The sequence below is a fragment of the Engystomops pustulosus genome, chromosome 3, assembly GCF_040894005.1.
Source record: "Engystomops pustulosus chromosome 3, aEngPut4.maternal, whole genome shotgun sequence".
Lineage (NCBI taxonomy): Eukaryota > Metazoa > Chordata > Amphibia > Anura > Leptodactylidae > Engystomops > Engystomops pustulosus.
This window is the reverse complement of record NC_092413.1, coordinates 203,035,253-203,053,836: the sequence shown is the minus strand read 5'-3', so window position 1 is coordinate 203,053,836 and position 18,584 is coordinate 203,035,253. Positions and strand designations below refer to the sequence as shown.

The window sequence follows — 18,584 nt, the reverse complement described above, 5'->3', positions numbered from 1 at the left end:
GGTTTTACCCAATTAAACTACTACCCATGAAATGTCCTTTTTAGAATTCCCTCTTTTGTGTGAAATCTCACTAGTTTACCTGTGAAAAAAAAGATAAAATGTCCAAAGTCATTGGTAAAAGAGTCATATTTAGCCCGAGATGAGTCAAGTGTAGAGGCTTCAGATGGAGAGTTGATTCAGGTTCTCTGAAACATGGTTTTGGTGTCATTAAAGGTAAGAATCTCATCTTTCAGTCCACAGCAGGGTTGTGGTTCTTTGAGCTACAGAACCTGAGATACAGACAGTTAAAGACCATATTGGAAATGCAAGCTGCAAATAAAGATCCATTTCCCTCCTATTTCTTTTCACTTTCAATGGATTTGAAAGATGAGATTCTTATCTTTAATATGACACCAGCACCAGTAGGATATTTCTTTTTGGTTATGTTGACCCTTCCGTGCATTGTGTATATATTATAATAGTCTCAGATGGCACCCCTACCCTATTGTCATTGTTTGGGGAAGTGTAGGGGGCAGTTTTGTGACTTAAAGTTTCCCTGATTGGCTCCATGGCCATTTTAGCACAGACCAGTTGCATGATAGAGAACATCAGTTATGTTGACTATATACATGCTTAATGGAAATCTACCATCAATATCAAGCGTGATAAACCAGGGACATTACCCATAGATCCAGGCACTGTGACTGTGGTAATTTTCTTACATTTGTTATCCATGGCCTCCTTCCTTCTAAAATCAACCTTTAAAATTTTAATGAGACTGAAGGGCTTTAGGGGAGTTACCAGAGTCCCTCTGTGTTGTAGCCTCACAGGCTTACACTATCTCTCCCCCCCCCCCCCTCCTCCTGCATGTTGTCGGAGTTCTCCTCCGCAGTTTAACAGCCCATGAAGCTGCAGCTTGGAGGAGCTCTCAGAACCGCCCCAGTAGCCTTTTGGGCTCATTAGCATATTGAGTTGATTTTAGAAGGAAGGAGGTCATGGATAACAATTGTTAGAAGATTACCACAGTTGCTGTACCTGGATCTATGAGTAATGTCCCTGGTTTATCATGATGGATTGTGATGGTAGATTTCCTTTAATATGTAGTTAAAGGGATGTTCCAGTATTTAAATATGGATGATCTATCACAGGTCTAGGTTCCAGGTCCTCAATATCTAAAAGGTGCAAAGTCTCTTAAAATTTGTGTTCAGTATGGAGGGTCCCTAATATAGGAGAGGACACCAGCGTTTGGATTGGTCGGAGTCCGTTTCTCTGGACTCTCACCGATCCGCTGGGGACCGCGATGCTCTGGAATAGGCTCATCTCTGTATAGTGTGTAGTGACAACCAGAAATGGGCTGATTAATTACCACACAATCAGTGATATTGTGGACCCTGGGGACTAATTAGTTGATTAGTTGGGGTCCCAGGGGTGTGAGCACCCATAGTGTTGGCCTATGCTAAGGCCACTAATTCCTATAATGAGATCCTGTGGCTTAGAAGTGGGAGGAGGTTACATAATGGCGATGCTCTGTGAGTCACATGTGCACCATGTGTCTGGCATCATCCCTTCCCCATTTGGTTTTGTGCGTTCTGCCAGCGGGTGACATAATGATATAGCGGTGACTCTATGTAGAACGTGCCATGGATGAGAGTTACTGCGCGATAATTACCGTCCCAATTAAGAGTTTATGCTACACCAGTCATGGCGCGTAATATTGGACCTTATGTGTATCCACGTCACAGATTCGCCCATCTGTCTGCAACATGAACTGCAGGCGTGGCGCGGGCAGGAGACCATGGCAGCAGGCCTGGCGTTAGGGTGACACAGGCACTGCCCTTCTGCTGTGACTCCTTCTCCTCCGCCAGCAGGAGGTCCTCCAAAAATTAGACCCTGTCTACTAAATCTCCCTCTTCCTACAGTCCCAAGTAGCGAATTAAGTAACAAAATATGACTGAAAGCAGCATCTTTTAAGTTGCTTGGAACTGCAGGAAGATTCTTTGAGTCCTGTCTGGTGTGCTGGAGCGATGGCCGGGTGCCCACAGAAAGGGCTCTGAGTGCCGCCTCTGGCACCCGTGCCATAGGTTCGCCACCACTGCTATATAACATAATAACCGTGACTTAAAAATCCATTGACTACCCGTCGCCTCCACCTAGTCACCTGATATCATCTTACACGTAACCTCTGATCCCTGCTTCACTCTCCTACTATCCGCTCTTCCCAAAACCATCTCCAGGACTTCTCCTGTGCTTCCCCCGTACTCTGGAATTCTCTACCAAAACACTGTCACCCCCTACCCCACCTTCCAAACCTTTAAAAGTAACCTGGTAGCCCTTCTATGTAAGATTACATTGACTACACGTAATATCCCGCACCTGATGTTTCCATCTATGCTCCCGTATATACGATTGTGAAGCCTGATGGACAGGGTCCTCCTTCCACTTCTACCAGTTCTGTTCCATTTTGCGTCTTTTGGGCTTGATATGTAATGTACATTACACCATCATTAATAAATAATCTTTATAGTACTAATTCTTTAACTGCACTGCTCATTGCTTCTCTATAATGGCCTTCTTGCTGCCGCTACTTTTCTCAGTTAGAGAAGAGGGATGTGCAAAGTCTGGTCAAGCTGCGTCATTTGCAGCAGTTGCTGATGTTCTCCACGATTTATCCATAGGACATCTTCCTCGGTGCAGGGTCGGCCACAGCGGTCACTTTGCCCCATCTCTATCCTCTGCCTAATGTGTTATTTCTGCAGGCTCCCCTAACGCGTACAGGTGGCTTGGGGTGAGTGGATCTGGGTCAGGCCTGGACAAAATGCGGTTGTCATGGTAACTAAAATTTTTAGTTCTTGGCGTTGTGTGGGTTTGGCATCTACCTGTTGCCAAGCGCATGAAGCCGCGATATCATGAAGGCATTTAGATGTCCTGGCGGGAGATGTCACACCACAGATGGTGGCTGCCCGCATCCATCTCCTCTCATATGTAGATCAGAGCAGGAGGTGTGTATGTGGTGCTGATCCGGTACCCCTTCTGTGGAGAACGTGGGTCTTCTGACACAGGGTCCTCCTGGTGAGAGGTCATCGTATCCAGATGGAGAATGAATGGGGCGCTGCTGGTCTACGTCTCCTTCCCTAGGACACACAAGCATTGTGCCCCTCCATTCCCTCTCCTCCATTAATAAGTTTATCTTATCTGGGTCTATCTTCTATCTTATGTGATGAGGATGTATAGAGCGCTGCAGATTCCCGGCTATATGCATGAGATGTGATCATTATAGGGGGGGCCCGCTGGTGGCTTAGGTGACCCAGGTGCTATAGTAATAGAAGGCAGGCAGATTCTGAATAGTGCTGGGCAGGACGTTTGCACCCAGGAAGTTTTTCGTTTGATTTTCTTCTGCTGTTCTACTGGAAAACTCAATAAGCGCTTTAAAAATGTATTGTATATAGAGCAGGAGGAAGCTGAGCTGATTGTACATAGTGTCCTATCTGCAGGCAGCATGTTATAGAGCAGGAGGAGCTGAGCAGATTGTACATAGTGTCCTACCTGCAGGCAGCATGTTATAGAGCAGGAGGAGCTGAGCAGATTGTACATAGTGTACTAGCTACAGGCAGCATGTTATAAAGCAGGAGGAAGCTGAGCTGATTGTACATAGTGTCCTATCTGCAGGCAGCATGTTATAGAGCAGGAGGAGCTGAGCTGATTGTACATAGTGTCCTATCTGCAGGCAGCATGTTATAGAGCAGGCATAGCTGAGCAGATTGTACATAGTGTCCTATCTGCAGGTAGCATGTTATAGAGCAGGTGGAGCTGAGCTGATTGTACATAGTGTCCTATCTGCAGGTAGCATGTTATAGAGCAGGGGAAGCTGAGCTGATTGTACATAGTGTCCTATCTGCAGGTAGCATGTTATAGAGCAGGGGAAGCTGAGCTGATTGTACAAAGTGTCCTATCTGCAGGTAGCATGTTATAGAGCAGGGGGAGCTGATTGTACATAGTGTCCTATCTGTAGGTAGCATGTTATAGAGCAGGAGGAGCTGAGCACATTGTACATTGTGTCCTATCTGCAGGTAGCATGTTATAGAGCAATATTGATTTACCGATGTGTGGGAAAGGATTTGGTAAAACTTGTATTAGACATTAAAACTACTCTTTCTATGCTTAGGAGTCCAGTGGGTGGTCCTGTCCGGTGATTAACCTTTGCACACATTGGTTAATTATCATTATCATTGGACCTGTAGAGAAAGAAGAGCTAAGCAGACTATAACATGCTCCTAGTGCTCTATAACATGCTGCCTGCAGATAGGGCACTGTAGTCTGCTCAGCTCCTCCTGCTCTATAACATATCTGCCTGCAGATAGGACACTATGTACAATCTGCTCAGCTCCTCCTGCTCTATAACATGCTGCCTGCAGAGAGGACACTATTTACAATCTGCTCAGCTCCTCCTGCTCTAACATGCTGCCTGCAGATAGGACACTATATACAATATGCTCAGCTCCTCCTGCTCTATAACATATCTGCCTGCAGATAGGACACCATGTACAATCTGCTCAGCTCCTCCTGCTCTATAACATGCTGCCTGCAGATAGGACACTGTTTACAATCTGATTTGGCTCCTCTTGCTGTATAACAATTGCAACAACTGCAACTGCTATGACCTATCTCCGCGTTTTTTATTTGGGAATACCTGCACAATCCCAACATTTTGCAGTTATTATGGCACACACATCCCTTGTCCTCAGCCTGTTGCTCTGCACCTGTCTGGGTACTACAACTCCCATCCTCACAGTTGCATTCGGCCATAGATATTGATGCGGGTTCTTCCCTGCTCCATCCTCCCACCGGCTAAAGCCACACGGTCCCTTCTGTGCACCATAGAAACCTATTGATTGTGAATTGTAAAGGGGATGAGCCCCTCCCCACCGCCGGCTCGTATTTCCAGGACCTTTCAAGGGTCTGATCATTTAAAGGGGAGGTTCAGTCTGACCACACACACACCTCTCGGCTAATCCTTGGTGATAATCCTGCAGCATGTCCCCCCCCCTGGAGCTGGTGTATTGTGCGCTGCTTTGTCTGCGGCCGCCTGCAGTGCTGATAACGCCAGCGCCGCCGCGCGGATCCACGTCTGATAAAGGATGTGCCATGTGAGAGCCTTCATGCCCATATATGGTCACTGCCATAGGCAACCACTTTCTATTGGGACCGTGTGATTGTCACTAGGGTTACCTACAGATTCTCCCACTGGTGACATTTTTTCGTCCCTCCTCCTCCTCCTCTTTGAAGGACGTTGAAGTGAATCTGCGTCCGGCGTGTGAACAAGTGGCTGCATTGTAGGGGGATCACGTTGTCGCTGACGGATTTTAATATATTGGGATGTGAATTGAAATCCTGGGATTTAAGGTATTGTCTGCTGCGGGTGTGGGGACGCGTGGACGGACTGATGTCAGGAGACGCGGATTAACCCTTTTATTTTCCAGTGATATTGGATGCAGATGCTTTATACCATTACATCGGAGGAGGGAGAGAAGTGCAACCATTACAGTCTCATGTGCCTCATCGCGATGTGACAGCGAGCTGAAAATATCTCTCTCCTTTTTTATTTTGACAGTTTTGGGGAACTCGATGTTAGGAGAGGAAAACCTTTGAAGTCGTCGTCCAGGAACTTGGTGCAAAAGGTAACTCCTTAATTTGTAATAATTTGTATATTCTATGAAGCGATTGGTATAGCCCTGCATGTGCGAGGAATATATAGACTCGGGAACCATTGTACATAGTGTCCTGTCTGCAGGCAGCATGTTATAGAGCAGGAGGAGCTGAGCAGATTGTACATAGTGTGCTATCTGCAGGCAGCATGTTATAGAGCAGGAGGAGCTGAGCAGATTATAACATGCTGCCTGCAGATAGGACACTATGTACAATCTGCTCAGCTCCTCCTGCTCTATAACATGCTGCCTGCAGATAGGACACTATGTACAGAGCAGGAGGAGCTGAGCAGATTGTACATAGCCGGCCTCTGTAGCGCCAGCCTTGCCGCCCCGGCCTCTGTAGCGCCAGCCTTGCCGCCCCGGCCTCTGTAGCGCTGCGGTATATGTTGGCGCTATGTAAGTCTTGATGATTATTTTTATGCGTATATCGTTTCTGTGAATGCAGAATTTTCGCCACCAAGGTTTTAGGAAGCGGATAAGATATTGTACTTGCACGGTTCTGTATCAGATCTGTATACATCCAATCCAATATTATCTTTTTATACAGGTTTTTGTTGTGTTGTATGTAGTGAAAAGTTATTTTTCATCTAGAAATGAAATTTAGTACTCAATACCACAGGTCCTTTTAAACCAGAGTCCCATATCGCTCTTTACGGGTGCAGTGTGGGGTCACGTATTCATACAATCTCTTTTCCTGGCGCCAGTCCCTTGAGTATAGTGGGAGTAGTACACAGTGGCCTCAGTGCGCATGCGGTAGGTGCAGATAAGTGGCAATATGAGACATCTAACCTGATAAATCCCCTTTAAAGGGCCCTACACGCCCAACCTAAAATACTTGCTTGAGACTCCCTATTGTGATTTGTGGCGTATGTTCAGTCTTTCCAATTTTTAGATTCCCGTTTAGCCATCCCCTTTAACTAGGGGTGTGTTGACCTGACATTACACAGCGATATGTTTGACCCCCTCCCCTCTCCAAATAAAATTTTATTTGACACCCAGTAGTCACATGTTGTGTCTGTACACAGGTCCGCTTTTATGGCTTTGTCACTGGGGTGATGGATTTCGGCAGTACGTGTGACATTTTTTTGGATCCTCGCAATCCTGTGCTGATCTTGCATCGGTGGGCAGCACACCCCTTATTAGAGGGTATTTTCAGGACATGATAATTGATGAGTGATCTTGTAGACTAAGGATCAATGGAATGAAGAAGCGTAATCTTTTAGTAGTGGCTATGTCAGGTATGACAAAAGCTTGGTGAACTAGAATAAGCTGCAGTACCATGCACAACCACAATGAAGTATACAGCACTGTGCCAGAGCTGATTCCCAGGGCTGGTGAGAGATTCTCTTTAATGCTGTAGCCCAGGGCGGCTCTGACTACCATTTGCCGGAGCATCCTCCTCGGCCTAATGTCATTCCTCTGCCTGTGTGTCCTCAAACCCACGCTGCACCGCACTGCCAAGAGGACAAGTGCTGCTTGTTCAGGCCCCCTCCGTGGATTTTAATCCCTTTTTGAGAGACACCATTATTATGTAGTGGGGGGCGGGAGGCGCTCTCCTCCTGCTGACTGTTCATTGTGAGGCCCTGCACACACTTCCCCCTAATTTAAAGAGCCTTCACCCCTTAAAATTAGTAAAAAGAAATTCCCCTTCTGCCATAACTTGCATCCGTTCAGTCGGGCAGCCCATAGGACAATCACTTTGTGAATGTAAATCATAGCTGTAGTCACTGTAACTAGACTAGCTTGAATGGAAGGTAGTCCTCGCCCTGCTGTGCTGTTAAATCTATACACTGAGGTGTTCCACAGGCCCTCCCTTTTTTTTCTGTAGTATGTAACCAGAAGCCTACTATAGCTGTCTCCTAAGCTGTAGTCACCCAGAGCAAGATTGCATTTGGAATTGGTTTACTGGAAGGGAGACCTCACTTTGCTGGGCTTTTAAATCTCTGCACGGAAAAATTTCACAGTCCCACTACTCTTTGCTACGTAAATCAAAGCTCGCTAGAGCTGTCGCCTAGGCTGTAGTCATTTGGAGTGGCACTGTAGCGCCTAGGCTGTAGTCATTTGGAGTGGCACTGTAGCGCCTAGGCTGTAGTCATTTGGAGTGGCACTGTAGCGCCTAGGCTGTAGTCATTTGGAGTGGCACTGTAGCGCCTAGGCTGTAGTCATTTGGAGTGGCACTGTAGCGCCTAGGCTGTAGTCATTTGGAGTGGCACTGTAGCGCCTAGGCTGTAGTCATTTGGAGTGGCACTGTAGCGCCTAGGCTGTAGTCATTTGGAGTGGCACTGTAGCGCCTAGGCTGTAGTCATTTGGAGTGGCACTGTAGCAAGACCTGGTTTAGTGGAGGGGTGTCCTCACACTGCTGTGCTGTTAAATGACTGCACTTAACTGGTTCATAGCCCCTCCCCTAGTCTGGAGTACTGTAGTATGCAACCAGAAGCCTACAACTACCTTTATTCAGACTAAGGTTGAGAGTTGAACTTCGAGAAAAGCATTGTGAGGACACGTTCTACACTTGTGTAGTGAAGATGTAAGCTGGTGGTGTTCCTGGAGGTTTGCAATTGTTCCCATGGGGTTTATTAGAAGCTATACCCCTATAGTGTATACAGTATGATGGATGTCCCATCTTATTCGGGAGTCTAAGGGTGACTTAAAGGAATTACTCATCTTTTGGCTGCAGCAAACCAAACGTCTGTTAAATGCCCATAAAACGCCACTGTCATCGGGAGGGGAAAGATCCCTAGGCGGATGCTAATTTATATGAGGTTATGTCTGTACACCAAGGAGCTGTGCGGGATACTCCCTGCTGTACAGGACATGCTTAAAGGGGTTGATCTGGATGTCACTGTATTTAAAGGGGAACTTAACAGATGAAAAGTTTTCTTTTAAAGAATATACAGGCAGTCCCCTACTTAAGGACACCCGACTTACAGACAACCCATAGTTACAGACAGACCCCTCTGACCTCTGGTGAAGCTTTCTGAATGCTTTACTATAGTCCCAGACTGCAATAATCAGCTGTAAGGTGTCTGTAATGAAGCTTTATTGATAATCCTTGGTCCCACTACAGCAAAAAATGTTTAAACTCCAATTGTCACTGGGGCCAAAATTTTTTTTTTGTCTGGATCAATTATAAAATATACAGTTTCGACATACAAATTCAACTTAAGAACAAACCCCCGGACCCTATCTTGTACGTAACCTGGGAACTGCCTGTATAGGATATGTGTTCTTGAAACAGTAGTAGCAGTTCTTGGGCTGCAGAGAATTACCCAGGATCTCCTCATATTGTATGCCCTCCAGTGTAGTCCCAAGTAGAACTTTGATTAGGATGAACTGCCCTGGAGGTCCAGAGGCTAGTAATACTGTTTGGTGCTGTACCGATGATTAAGGTAAGATCGAGAGACTACATTACTCGTAAAGGAGGTTGGTGCAATACTTCATTTTACCTGCTGGAGCGCTGTTGGGAAACTAATAGATTTCTGCTGGTCTGTATATTTGGTCACTATGATTTCCAGCAGTAATACATGAGCCCAAGTTAGATTGCAAGCTTTCTGTACAAAGCAGTGGAGTATGTTGGAACTATTTAAGGGGTTTTCCCACTTTCGGCATAAAAAATTATAATTATACATTAATTACAAGAATTATACAATTTTCCATTATACAGTAAAGACGCAACTTCTCATCCAAAGAGTTTTCTGTATTTTCATGACTATAAAAATTGTACATTCACACTGAAGGCATCAAAACTATGAATTATCACATGTGGAATCATATATATAACAAAGGAGTGTGAGACAACTGATAATATGTCTTATATTCCAGGTTCCTTCTGCTGTGATTACTACTTTGCACACTCTTGGCTTTCTCTTGATGAGATACAAGAGGTAGTCACCTGAAATGATCCAACAGTCTTGAAGGAGTTCCCAGAGATGCTTAGCACTTGTTGGCCCTTTTGCCATTACTCTGCGGTGCAGCTCACCCCAAACCATCTCCATTGGGTTCAGGTCTGGTGACTATGGAGGGCACTTGGGGACACTTTCAAAGTTTTCCCAATTTTCCGAACTGACTTGCCTTCATTTCTGTAAGTAATGATGGCCGCTGGTTTTTCTTTTCTTAGCTGCTTTTTTCGAGCCATAATACAAATTCTACTAGTCCATTCAGTAGGACGATCAGCCGTGTATCCACCTCATTCCTGTACAACACAACTGATGGTCCCAACCCCATTTATAAGGCAAGAAATCCCACTTATTACACCTGACAGGGCGACCTGTGATGTAAGAACCTCTCCAGGTGACTACCTCTTGTATCTCATCAAGAGAAGCCAAGAGTGTGCAAAGCAGTAATCACAGCAGAAGGACCTGGAATATAAGACATATTTTCAGTTGTTTCACACATTTTTGTTAAGTATATAATTCCACATGTGATAATTCATAGGTTTGATGCCGTCAGTGTGAATCTACAATTTTTATAGTCAGGAAAATACAAAAAACTCTTTGACTGAGAAGATGTGTCCAAACTTTTGGTCTGTACTGTACTTGTATGTATCAATTTCTCACAGTTGTCTAGACCTCTGCTTGCTGTCATTCTTTACTTCCTGTGGATATAAACCGATTCCTGGTCATTTGATGTCACACAGGCGCACGGCTTGTTATGTATCACACAGCTCTGATTGCAAACTGCGATATAACGAGTCGTGCACCTGTGTGACATCACATGACCAGGGATCGGTTTATATCTACAGGAAGTAAAGAATGAAATACTGTTAGTATTTTTTTAGATATTTTTAGTTATTAGTTGCATTAGTTTCTGTGGACAGTACAGCTCGGGCGGCCTCAGCTCAGCGGTGACGTGCGATTGTTTTGTGCTGCGGTGACACAAGGCCCCATTGTGTGAGCGGCTCAGTATGTGGGGACACACACGGACCCCCCCTCCTCTCAGTTAAAGGCAGAGAGCGGCCGCTGGTTTTGCAGGGATTTCCTGCTCACAATACTATTACTTTTGTCACCTCTACACGCTGTGGTTTAGGGTAAAATCAGAAGTTTAGTTTAACCCATCGTGGGGAGGAGGGCCTGTATCTTTTCTGCAGACTAAACACTAAGACCCCATATGCGGAGGGTCCATACACTGCTCCAGGCAGGAAATCCCGAGACATCGCCTTGTAAAGTGCCGCACATAGGAAATAACCCCCTTCCTATTTTTCGGTAATTTACCAGGCGGCTGTTTGTTTAGAAGGTAAAATGTAGGGATCGGTGCTTTTAATTTTATAGGGAACCTGTCAGAAGTTCTGACCACACAAAGCTACAGACGGTGTAAGGTATATAACCTATTGATCTTCCACTAAATGGAAGAAAAAATCCAACAATATAGCACAATTAAGAAACAAGAAGTAAGAGTAAAAATACCTTTATTTAAATCAAAACATAGTAATAGAAAGATAAATAACAAAAACTGGTGTAAAAATGGTACAACCCCAAGGGGGACACAAAAAGAAGCTGTGACCCAGGCAGCAGGATCATCAAAATTGTGAGATGTAAGATAGCGGCATCTGTGGCCTTATAACTGTGTACATGGGGAATATGGACATTAGATTTGACAAAGTCAATTAGTCAGCAAAAGTGCATATACATGCATGGTAAATAGGTGTAGTGAATCTTACCCATGTGAAGGATGATCGTTGCCCGGAATGACAGCGCCCCGACGCGCGTTTCGGCTGACGTGCAGCCTTCGTCTGACGGTGTAAGGTATTGTCCCTGGAGGTCTGTGACATAGGGGTCTATTACAGCATTGTCACTGGAAGTGTGTCCTAACACTGCTTTGCTCTGGGCTCTCAGCATTGAACTGCTTAACACCCCTTCCCCTCTGATATGTGTAAAAGCTGTGGCAGGCTTCTGGTTGGATACTATAGCACTCACAAGGAGGGGAGGGACTGTAGAGTAGCTCAGTACAGAGAGCTAAGCGCACAGCAGTGTGAGGACATGCACCGCGATTGCAAACCACCTTAAATTCCTTAGGTCAGTACAGGCGGTCCCCTACTTAAGAAGACCCGACTTACAGACGACCCCTAGTTACAAACGGACCTCTTGATAGTGGTAATTTGTTGTACTTTAGCCTTAGGCTACAATAATCAGCTATAACAGGTATCACAGGTGTCTGTAATGAAGCTTTATTGTTAATCTTGATTCTTGTGACACCATTTTTAAAAATCCAATTGTCAAAAATTTTGGCTGGGGTTACAGTTATAAAATATACAGTTTCGACTTGCATACAAATTCAACTTAAGAACAAACCTACTGACCCTATCTTGTACGTAACCCGGGGACTGCCTGTACTTAAACGGGCTGTCTGGTCCACAGGATAAGACATAACCTGCTGATATGTGGGGATCACGAGAATGGGGGGGGGGGTGTTTCTCTAAATGAATAGAGCGGCTGGTGGTATAGCCGTGCACTGTAATTGGCTACTTCCCTCAGTGGATGTCATGTCTGACCTGTCGCTCCATTCATTTTGGGGTACAACAGACTCCCCTTTCTTTTGTGAGTGGGGGTCACACCTCTGGTTCCCCAATGAATTAGCAAGTTGTTCTCTATCACGGATGGGGGGAAAGACTTGTACTGACTCGACAACCCTTGTAACTGGCTGCAGTGTTAAAAAGAGTGACCACATGGTGTTTTGGTTTAAGAAACAGCGCCACCCCTTGTACGTGGGTTGTGTCTGGTAGTGCAACTGGGCTCCATTGACTTGAGTAGGACGGAGCGTGGCACTGAGGACTGGTGTGCCAGTGGTAATGGAGGAAAGCAGCCATGTTTTTATTTCAAGCTGGAAATCCCCTTTAAATGGAAATTACTACGGATTGGTAATCTATCAGATCAGTGAGGGTCCCGTCCTCAGGGATACTCCGGGAGAATCTCTCTAATTGTCCTGTGCATCTCATATTACAGATATTGTGATGATTCTTGCAGCACCAAGCCCCCCCCCCCCCCAAAAAAAAAAATGAAGGTCGCCCCCCATAGGCAAAATGTGGCACTGCATGCTATCTAGTTACATCTATTTGGCTAAATCAAAAAGAGCAGCGCTTTTTTTGGAGAGTTGCTGATCCGCATGTATCAGTGTGAAATTGATCTTGCGTCCGCATCATGTTTGTCTTCTTAAGACGTTTCATGGCGGATAGTAAGAATAAAAATAGAAAAGTCAAACTTATTTTCTCTGATTCAGTAATTGGCGTCCAGAGCGGAGCCGCAGTCCATTCTCCTCTCCCCCGCAGCAGATCTCATTAGAGTGGATATTGATCCCATCCAGGGTATAACGCTGACCTTTTATCGTGGATGTAAATAGATTTGTGCACAGCGGGTGAGGCTGCCCCGAGGAGCGCGTCGTGCGGACACCGTGTAATGGCCGGGGATGGGCACTGGGGCAGATGCTGCTCCTAAATAACACATGTGCCCCATATACTCAGCCAGGAGATTGCCTACAGATTGGAAAACTGCTGCGGTGTGAACCCAGGACCCCCGATCCATTATTGTAAGTTCTCCGGGCTAATCAGAACAACAACAACCCCAGAACAGCGCTGCCTATGTCTATAGGTTGTACTTGGTATTGCAGCTTAAAGGAAACCGGCAAGGTCTGTGACGTCACCATTGGTGTCATGGTCCAGTCCCGTTCAGATGAATATAGCTAAGCTGCAATACCAAGTGAAGCCACTATACATTGTACGGCGCTCAGATCAGTAGGCTGTCACACCACAACACTGCAGTGATGTCTTTGGCTTGAGGAGATTAGGTGATCACAGATACTTACCCAACTTTAATGATATAGTATCCCAGCAGCCGGAACCTTTTCCCTAAATTTACCTTAAAACCAAATATCCCTAAATTCTTATTCTATTCTTATTGTATAGTCTGTCTATTGGATACAGCTTATGAGCAAGCACTAAGCTCCACCTAGTGGCTGTTTTCTGACATGGCACTTATATCTCCATACCATGTACGAGCTAAGGCTGATATAACTAATACTTTTGTGCTTCTTAAAGTTTGGGAGTTGTCCACATTCAGGTAATAACTAATATTGTTTGTGTTTTAAAAAGTTCTACAATTTTGCAATATATGTTCTGTATTAATTGCTCCTGGTTTTCTAGATCTCTGTTTGCTTTCATTCTGTAGGAAACTTCCTGGGGATAATTACCGGCTCCTGGTCATGTAACGTCACACAGGTGCACAGTTTGTTATATCCCTGGTCAGGTGACGTCACACAGGTGTACGGCTCGTTATTACACACAGCGTTGAATTGCTCTCTGTTCTATAATGAGCAGTGCGCCTGTGTGACCTCATGACCAGGTATAAAACAAGAAGTGCACCTGTGTAACCTCATGACCAGGTATAAAACAAGAAGTGCACCTGTGTGACCTCATGACCAGGTATAAAACAAGAAGTGCACCTGTGTGACCTCATGACCAGGTATAAAACAAGAAGTGCACCTGTGTGACCTCATGACCAGGTATAAAACGAGCTGTGCACCTGTGTGACCTCATGACCAGGTATAAACGAGCTGTGCACCGGTGTGACCTCATGACCAGGTATAAAATGAGCAGTGCACCTGTGTAACCTCGTGACCAGGTATAAAATGAGCAGTGCACCTGTGTAACCTCGTGACCAGGTATAAAACGAGCAGTGCACCTGTGTGACCTCATGACCAGGTATAAAACGAGCAGTGCACCGGTGTGACCTCATGACCAGGTATAAAATGAGCAGTGCACCTGTGTAACCTCGTGACCAGGTATAAAACGAGCAGTGCACCTGTGTGACCTCATGACCAGGTATAAAACGAGCAGTGCACCGGTGTGACCTCATGACCAGCTATAAAATGAGCAGTGCACCTGTGTAACCTCGTGACCAGGTATAAAATGAGCAGTGCACCTGTGTAACCTCGTGACCAGGTATAAAACGAGCAGTGCACCTGTGTGACCTCATGACCAGGTATAAAACGAGCAGTGCACCGGTGTGACCTCATGACCAGGTATAAAATGAGCAGTGCACCTATGTAACCTCGTGACCAGGTATAAAATGAGCAGTGCACCTGTGTAACCTCGTGACCAGGTATAAAACGAGCAGTGCACCTGTGTAACCTCGTGACCAGGGAATGGTATTTATCCACAGGAAGTAACTATGAATCAACCTGTAGAGTGACAGCAAGCAGAGATTTAGAAAAATGATAAATTGATATAGAAAGTATTTAGTACATTGATATTGTTTGTTAATGAAAATGTATACAAATTATTTTCTAAATGTGGACGACCCCTTTAATTTAAGGGGAATGGGGTTACATATAAGCTAAACCTCTGCCCTCCTGGATGAAGTTCCCGCATCCTCTTTGGCATTCTTGAGAAAATCTTTAGCCTATAAGCAGAACTGTCTTCAGTTGCAGCTCTGTGCAGTGTGTTTTGGTGCACTCTGGGCGTGGCTTGGGGTCCAGTGCACCTCTCGAGCACCATCGGGGGGGGGAAAGGTGAAGACAAAAAAATCTCATCAACCCAGACAATCAGGACCAGGGACAGACTTTCATCTTCATCCATTGGTTGTATTTCCCTCCAGCAGACAGCAGGGGGCAGCAGCAGATTACAGTGGGTCCCCCGTCCTCCTGTCTGTAGGGTAGTCAGTGAGATGTGAGCGTCTCCTGCTCAGGAAATCCACGGAGAAGCACAGCCGGGTTGTCTAAACATCCGCACAATGTCTGCCTGTGTGTGTTTAGCCTCGCTGGACAATGCCGGGCCTCATACAATACATGGCCTTGTACAGTGCTCCCCCTCCCCGTAATGTGCATTACACACCGCGTCATACACAACTCCCAGATTCTCAGATTCCCTCTCTCTCCAGATTAATATTCATACACGTCCCACACGTTGTAGGATGGAAATCTTTAAACTTTGTTGCAAATTTAGACTTAGAATTCAGTGTTTTAAGGAATTGCACTACAAGCAATTTCCAAATCTTCCATTTTCTTGTATACTGTGTCTTTACAGGTGATGGTAAATCACGGAGGTTAGGTGGGGGCTCCATATCGGGCAACTTGGGTTACAAGGGGGGTTATTTAGACAATTTGATTTTTTTGCGGGGGTGGGGAGGGGGGGTTACCCTTTTGTAGGGTAACTCCTATCATAGTTACTAATAAAAATCTGACAAGTTCCTATTACACAGTTTAAAGGGCATCTACTACCAGAATGAAGGACTTCATGCAAATGAGCTTGAGGGGCTCCATAAGTGCTAATGGAGCCTGGAGCCCCTCAGGCTCATTTGCATACAGTTTTTTCATCCTGGTGGTAGATGTCCTTTAATAAGTAACCTGACTGTATATTGTTATGCTATCGAAAATATGGATGGAAGGACAACTGTGGACCACCAACCAGCAGAGGTGGTACAGTAAAGTAATGATGTGCTGAGGCATCATGGGATTGATGATACAGCAGGGAAAGAAATATCTGTTATGTTTTGCATTTCAGTTCTGAACTCTGCAGCGGCGCCTGGGATGCTATCAGCTGTTTCTCATATATTTTACCTACGCGGGTAATTGTTGCAGTGAAAATCTGCTGCAGGATTAACGTTCTTCAACAGTGTTTGCCTACCATTAATTTTTTTTTTTAGATTGCCATGTATGCATAGTAAAAATGATTTGGTAAAGAGTTATGATATTTACTTGTAGTATGGCGCCCCCTGGTGTTCATAGTGTACAGCAGTGTGCATGTCCACCGAATGAGATGATTGCTGGTGGACACACATGCTCGGTCACCAGGGCTGGGGAGCCGCCAAACCTCCGACTCAATTTCCAGTACTGGAGGTCTCTAATATTGTCTTCTATGGGGTCTCCAGTATTGTTATTGGCTCTGGGGGCTGCACTATGGTCATTCCTGGGGTGAGGTGTAATGTGGTAGTTATAATTTCTGGGTTGGGATTGTATCCTGTACTGTGGTTGTTGGTGCATCCGGTCCATTTTATCACGACTCTGACTCCACCAAAATTGTCACAGATTCCACAGCCCTGTCAATCACTCTATACTGATCTGCTGATCATGTCGGGACAGCCAATAGAAATGGAAGACCCTTTCATCAGTGAATAGAAGCGGCTGAATGAAGGGGGGGGGCACATGGATGGAACAGATGCTAGAAATATTGTAAAATCGCATCATTTTGGGGCTGATTTCAGAATGATTCATGGGATCGTTACTTTTACTCACATATCGGGGTATAAGTGTCATTATGCTTGGGGGTCCGACCACTCGGATGAAGAGGTGAGTGGAGCAGTGACGGTGCTCGTTCTCCTGTATACAAGATACATTTCTATAATTAAATACAAACCCTTTGCAGTGAAATAGCTGAGGATTAGCGATGGCTCCCCTCCAGGCCCCCCCGGCCTGGGCCTCGTAGCCACGGGCACATTGTGAAAAGCTTATTGACTGTAAGCCCCTGCTCCTGGAAGCCGCAGTCTCCAGCTCCCGTCTGCGGAGTAATGTGGACACGTTTATTACATTTCCAGCCGCTCGGCATTTACTAAACAAACGCGCACCCCCTATTTCCCAGCGCCGGGGCTTAATCACATCAGCCGCGGACCCCCGGGAGATCCTGCGCTCCGGGGAAAGTAAACAAGTCCTCCTCACCTCCTTCCCCATCAGGATCCTGTTACACGTTGTGGGGCTTTATTAAGTGACAATAAAAACACGTTGGCTCGCGGCGGACAAGCGCCGGCCCTTTTATGTTCGTGGTGTCAGTGGCCGGGCAACACCGTGTGACTGCGGCTTCTAGGAGAGTAAACAAAATCTCATATGTGTTCTGATTTCTGGAAGGATCTGGGCTGAGATCGCTCTCTTCTAGGGGGTTATGTTTAGGATCGTAAGTGGTCAGTCGGGCCTATGTTCCTTTGACCTCCGTGATGAAGGTTACTTGTAGTGTTCACCGATTTCTATAGCTTTCATGGTTGGAGGCTTGGGTGCAAAAAATTCAAGTGCAAAGGGCCCCTTAGGGTTTATGTGAAGAACCCCCACGACTGCTAAAACTGAGAGGTCAGACATTCCGATTGAGGTTCGGAATTCAGGTTCAACCTTCCAGGGAGCGGCACAGAGTTGGGTTCCGATGGGTTGATTATTAAAAGACCATAAGATATCAGTACGACCTACAGAAAGAAGCGCAGCAATAATTTGGTTGGAAGGGTAACCTACGACATGAATTCCTCAATGTGAAATCCTAGTTAAAGGGAATATGGGACGAGGAGCTCATTTACTTACCCGGTCGTGTCGCGATCAAGCAGCGCGTTCTCTGAGGATTCGGGTCTTCCGGCGATTCACTAAGGTCTTGCGCCCGATGTCCACTAGGTGTCGCTGCTGCGCCGAGGTCCGCCGGAGTTCACCATCCTATTCCTGGTGCATGCAAGTGTGTGTCAAGCGACACTTTTTTTTTAAATAGCGCGATTTTTCTGACTCCGTAGGGTTTTCCGATGGCCACGCCCCCCGTATTTCGTCACATGCAAGCCTGCGCCGATGCGACACAATCTAATCGCGTGCAATTGCCCCCGGGGCAATTCGACGCAAAACGGTAAAAGTCGGAAAAATGCGATTCAGACACTTAGTAAATGTGCCCCAATGTCTCTGGTGATCACAATGACCCTATACGATCAGCAATGAACTTTTGTCAGCTCGTGTATCTCCTCTGGATGATAATATCTGCCCCTCTTGGGTTCCCTGATTCTTTAAACACCCCTTTAAGTACACCCATGCTTACCTGGCATGTGATTGGCTGCTACTGCTTTAGTTCTCTGTCTGTGGTGATTCTGGTCCCATGGGACTGGAAGTGCTGAGCAGGAATTGAAGCCGCCAACACATCTATGGGATATCATCTCTTCTAGTACAACGTTACCAGGTGAA

At 45.8% G+C, this 18,584-nt stretch overlaps 1 protein-coding gene across 5 annotated transcripts in view; it reads left to right on the top strand.

Moving 5' to 3' along the window:
* The window catches only part of CYRIA (CYFIP related Rac1 interactor A), a 74,329-nt gene that overhangs the window by 34,908 nt on the left and 20,837 nt on the right, over nt 1-18,584 (top strand). For 3 of the 5 annotated variants that reach the window (XM_072143613.1, XM_072143611.1, XM_072143615.1), the window contains exon 2: nt 5,588-5,654. The gene's annotated coding sequence lies outside the window, so the exon portion shown is untranslated. Of the gene's footprint in view, nt 1-5,233; nt 5,380-5,587; nt 5,655-18,584 lie in introns of those variants that run through there. The other 2 variants (XM_072143612.1, XM_072143616.1) reach the window with 1 other exon arrangement.